The sequence below is a fragment of the Octodon degus genome, unplaced genomic scaffold (assembly GCF_000260255.1).
Source record: "Octodon degus isolate 3935 unplaced genomic scaffold, OctDeg1.0 scaffold00034, whole genome shotgun sequence".
In the NCBI taxonomy this organism is placed as follows: domain Eukaryota; kingdom Metazoa; phylum Chordata; class Mammalia; order Rodentia; family Octodontidae; genus Octodon; species Octodon degus.
In genome coordinates this window covers 8,720,126-8,725,665 of record NW_004524610.1, presented here as the reverse complement: position 1 = coordinate 8,725,665, position 5,540 = coordinate 8,720,126, and the positions used below count along the sequence as shown (strand labels likewise).

General features: G+C 43.5%; 1 pseudogene; it reads left to right on the top strand.

Moving 5' to 3' along the window:
• The first annotated feature begins 3,005 nt into the window (after window positions 1-3,005).
• On the top strand, window positions 3,006-5,151 carry LOC101573703 (annotated as a pseudogene).
• Window positions 5,152-5,540: the final 389 nt, after the last annotated feature.

The following is a 5,540-nucleotide window of genomic DNA, read 5'->3' as shown; positions in this document are numbered from 1 at the left end:
TTTTAAGCAGGTACAGTGGTGAACACCTGTAATCCCCACAACTAGGATGCTGAGGCAGGAAGATCACAAGTACAAGGCCAGCCTGGGCAAATTAATGAGTCTATCTCATTAATAAAAATAAAAAGGACTTGGGATGCAGCTTAGTGGTGGAGCACTTGCCTAGCATGTACATGGCCCTGAATTCAGCCATAATCATCAAAACAAACAAAAAAAAAGGGAAAATAGACAATATAGCACATACTATAACCTGTCGAAACAAAACAGATTTGGAATGTCATTTTAAATTTTAATAAAATAGATTTCATATTATATACAGTAAGTCCATCCACTCATTGTTGATAAAATTTTTAGAAAAAATTTCTATAAAAAGTTTAGTATTTGAGAATTTATTATAACATAACTTCTACAGGTACAGATTCTCATCACCCTATTCTTTTTTTTTGAATTTTAAAATAAAGTACTTTTTATTATCTTTGGGATATCATGGTCAAAACACCCTATTCTTTTAATTTTGTGAAACTTTAAAAATACAGAAAACTACAAAAAATAAGACAAGATATCCTTATACCACAATGCAGAATTAGTGAGTTTCTTCATATATTTACTTGCAGAGAAATGGATATTTATATAAAAAGATGAAGCCCCTCCCCACCCCACCCCCACACTCATTCCCATCCCTTCTTTTTTTTTAAATTTTTAGAAATTCTTTAAATGGTCTTAGCCTGCTTATACAAAGGCAGTCAGGCACAGGATACCGCGGTTCGATCCCCAGATCCACATGCCTTACCAGACCCACCCTTAAGGCAGCCTGAGCCAACCCCCAAAAAAAAATCCTTTTCCACTTTTTGCTAGAGAGATAGCTCAGTAAAATAATTGCTGCCTAGCAAGTGCAAGGTTCTGAGTTCAATCCCTGCTACTATAAATAAATAAATAAATAAATAGTCTGAATTAAAAATCTTAAAATCTTCATTAGGCATAGATAGAAAAATAGATAGATAGATAGATAGATAGATAGATAGATAGATAGATAGATAACAAATATTTTCTCCTAGTTTATGGCTTGCCTATTTATTTCCTTAATGGTCCCTTCAAGTAAAAATCATGTATTTTAGTGAATTCTTAGGACCAATTTTTAATTTTACTTTACAGTTTTATGTTCTAATAAATTTCATCTCTCCCCATCCCCCCAAAATTAAAAAATAAATAAATAGCATGTATCATGATGGAGGGCTAACTAAAACCTAGAGCTTCTATCTTGCCTTATGGTTTGTTATTATAGCCCTAGGATTTTATATTGAGAAATGAAAAGCAACTGCATACAAGAATCAGGCAGGAAAATCAAGCACCAGGTGAATGAATTTATTCTCACCCCAGCAAAGCCTGTCAATGAGAGAAAAACAAGCAGGCTGTGAACAGCACGAGGAGGCGCCACAGATGCCAAGCTCTGGGGTGGATGTGAAGGGGAGCTTGCTCTCACTGACCCCCACTCTGGAGGATGAGGCGCCCCCACAGTGATGCGTAGGAGCACAGAAGGTCAGAGACTGTGCCCTCGAGGAGTTTGTGTCAAGACTCTGCTGCCAACCAAAACAGCCCATCTACACCGCTCTGTGGACTGTGCTCCTCACTCAAAAATGAACCTTCAGTTAGAGACCCCACTGGGCCCAGCTCTTGCCCTTCTGGGTATTTTTTTCAGAATTGAAAACTTCATGCCACAGTGATATATAATCTGCGCATGTCTGCAGCAGCTCCACTTGTCAGGGCTAAGTCCTGGAAACAACACAAATGCCCATCAGCTGAGGAATGAATAAAAAAGATGTGGTATTTTTATACAATGGAGCATTATTCAGCTATAAAGAAAGATAAACTCAAGGCTTTTATAGGTAAGTGGATGCAACTGGAGTTCATACTCATAAGTGAAATAAATCAGACTTGCTTGTGTAAATATAGTGTTGTGTCCCTAGTGTAAAACACTGAAAGAGTAAATAAAACTTGAAAGGCACCACAGATATTGTGAAAAGGAAACTGTTCAAAAAGAAAGAACAACTGATGAGAGAAAGGAAAAGAAAAAGAAAATAGATAAGAGAAAAATAGCTAAGATAATAAGATAACCTGCTACTAACTCTTACTGTTTTATTGAAAGGAACAGTTAATAGCTAATTTTTTCATCAATTTTGCATGCCTATAATCTAGTCATTTCAAAAACTACTTTGTTTTGCTTTGTTTTTTTAATTTTTTTATGTATTTAGTACAGGTCTACAGAGTGTCACTATACAGATCAGACTCTTAGTGATCCTCTTGTTTTCAGCCACCCAAGCACTGAGATTACAGGTTCGCACCATCTCAACCAGTCTCAATCGCAGCCTCAGCATACCCCAGGGGATGGGGCCGGCACAGCAGGCCAGGGATCAAACCCCCAGCCTCTGCATCTGCCTCAGCAGGTGCTTTAATCCTCTGAGCTATCTTGCCAGCCCCTCAAAAACTACTTTAAAAGTAACACTGTGAAATAACAACCATTGTTGATTCCCTCTTACCTTCTTTTAAAATTCTGCATCGCTTTTTATGTTTTTTTTTAATTTTTAATCTCTTGAAAATAAAAATAAACAAATCTTTGGATGAAACAAATATCCAAAGCAAATTGCAGTTATTTAAAGGACATTTTGAATAAAGTAGGGTGAGAGCTTGCAAGAGGCTGCCCTAAAATACCTCCTTCCTTGCTTTCTCTCCGTTCTTGAGCTTCACTAGCAACAATTAAGATTACTTAGTGGAATTAGAAAAATATTCCTCCAAGACCACAATGTGTATATTATACACACTTAGGCGTCGCTTAAATATGTGCAATCATGGAACCAAGTATAAGTGTGTTATGTCACACCTCTTATGAAGCTATAAAGCCAAATAATTTCACAACCAAAATTAACGCAAGCAAAATGAGCAGACAGTGAAACCTTCAATTTACCACATTAATTTAAAGAGATGGGGAGATGGGACCTCCCAGGCTAGCCACAATGAGCAAGTCTTCAGAGAGCCAAGGACATCCCCACAGTGCCAGCTCCCCTTTGGAAGGGAGGTTCTCGATCCCCCTACCCCGGAAGGCTCCCCTCAATACCCCTGACACTCCATCCTTGAGAACTTTCCCCAGAATGATGATGAGAAGGAGTGACTGGAGCAGAGGTGTTCCAGGGTCTTTGACCTGCAATTCAGCGCAGACTAGCCTCACCTCCTCGCATCCCCGTCGAGCAGGAATGTTGATGTTTTAACTATGATTCCTAAATTTACAAACACCCAGATTATAAAGCATTACTCCACATGCATCATGCTGTCCGCTGAAAACAAAACCACCACCAGGAATGCTTTCAGCTTCCGTTTGATTGATTTTATGTCAGAGATCCTTAAACAGAAGGACACCAAACCAACCAACTGTAAAGTAGCTGTTGGTACCCTGGACACCAGCACCAAAATCTATGCTGTGCACATAGATGTCATCCATGCTGATGCATACAGAGTCCTTGGCAAAGATGCCCCATCTATAGAAGAAGCAGAGGACCCTGGTGCAGATGGAAGCACTGCTGAAACAGGAACAACCAAAAGGCTCCAAAGCCAAAGAGGAAGCATTCCTACAAAACCATCGAGCAGAATATAAACCACCTCAACCTCAATATCTCTGAAGCAGAGCGAAAGTGTGAGGTGGGTCCCATGTTTCAGAAGACAGCAGCCTTGTTTGATGAGTGCAGCACAGTGGGGTTGTTTCTCTCCAACCTGCACTGCCAGGACTACCAGAGCGAGCTGCTCTTTCCTTCTGATACCCAGCCTCTCTCCACTGTGGAGTCCCTTGAGCTGCCAGACTTGGGCTGGGTAGAGATGGCAGACCTGAAAGCACCATCGCAGCAGTGTGTAGAAGATTGCCAGCTCTGCCCCACCTGGCACCCAGTGTGACAGTGAGATGCATTCTGAGTCTGTGTAGCCCTGGTGGACAAGCTCAACAAGAATGACCAGGTGTTTGATGTCGATGCAGAGGTCGAGGAGAGTGATGGTGGGGACTCCCTCGATGGGCCCCTGGAGGATGACTTTGATGCTAACAATGAGCCAAAGCACACTGCAGCTGGGGACTATGAGGAGTTCAAAAACTGGAAGAAACCCTTCCCAGTTCAAAGCTGCCAGGAAGAAATTATTTCCCTGGGGATGGAGACATTCAGTCCATGTGTCCCCTTCTGTCCACGAAGCCTGGAAAATAGTCTTACTTTAGTTCCCGGACCATGAAGATGTGGGCTGGCCCTAATCACTGGCACTTTCGACCTTGACATAAACAAGAGGCCACCTCCTAAACAGAGACCAGGAAGAGGAGTACAAAGAAAGACTTCATGATAGACTTCGATGAAGATACTGACTTCAGTGTATATTTTTGAAAAACAAAGGCTGCTACTGTTCTGAGCAAGTCCACCTTGGAGAACTAGAATTGGAGAGGTACCACTCTTCCAATGGGTTTCCACTATGAGATCAATACCCTTGTCCAGCTGCACCTCAAGCTGGGCATGAAGCTACTGAAGATGGCCAAGGGCCAGGAGGCAGGCACTGAGCACTAAGAAGAAATTGGGGATTATGACTATGACAACCCCAACAACACCTCCAACTTTTGCCCCGGGCTCTAGGCCATTGACAGGGATTCCCAAGAGTCAGAAAACTTACTTCCAGGGCAAATAGGGACCTTTGACCTCACATCTGAGCCCTGCAACACACCTGTGACAGCACAAGAGAATGGTGACAGTCCTGAGGGTCACATCAACATCACAACATACAGGGAATCCAATCTGGTGGCTGAGCCTCAGAAGGTAAATAAAATTGAAATTCATTATGCCAAGACTGCCAAAAAGATGGATGTGAAGAAGCTGAAGCAGAGCGTGTGCAGTCTGCTGACGGAGTCCCCCAGGAAGGAGGCTGGTGCCAAGGTGAACCCCAGCAAAACTGGCGCAGAAGAAGCCCTGGTGATGGTGGCCAACGAGAAGATGCCCAGCAGGCCTGCAAAGGATCTGCAGAAGAGCCTGCCCACTCCCACGGCCCAGGAGCGTTCACCTGCCTCCCACACCTGGCCAGCAAGAAAAACCTGCAGCTGGAGGGCAAGATCTCTCTGACATCCTCGTGAGGTAGGGCAACTGAGGCCCTGGCAGGAAGTGGCCACAGCAGGCCCTGTTGTCTCCAGTCGATCAGGGCTTGGGCTGAGGAAGATGCAGGGACCTGCTGCAAGCTGACCCTAGTGGCTAGAGTGCCTGTCGCTCTACCTGTCACCGTCACTGCCGCCGTCTGGGTGCTGGCGCCGTGGTTCTGTACACTGTTGACTGCAGTTTCCATGCGGAGAACAAATTGAGCAGGACAGGGAGGATGGCAGTGTAGGTTCACGACCCCGCCATGTGCCCACTCTGTATCCAGGGTCGCTGTTGGTGTCCTCCCTCCGTGTTGTTTCCTTCCTTCACTTGCAGAAAATAATTGTTCCTGTGCTGCTTACTCAAGAGCTCCCTATCCCATGTACATAAAGTACTCTCCAGGTA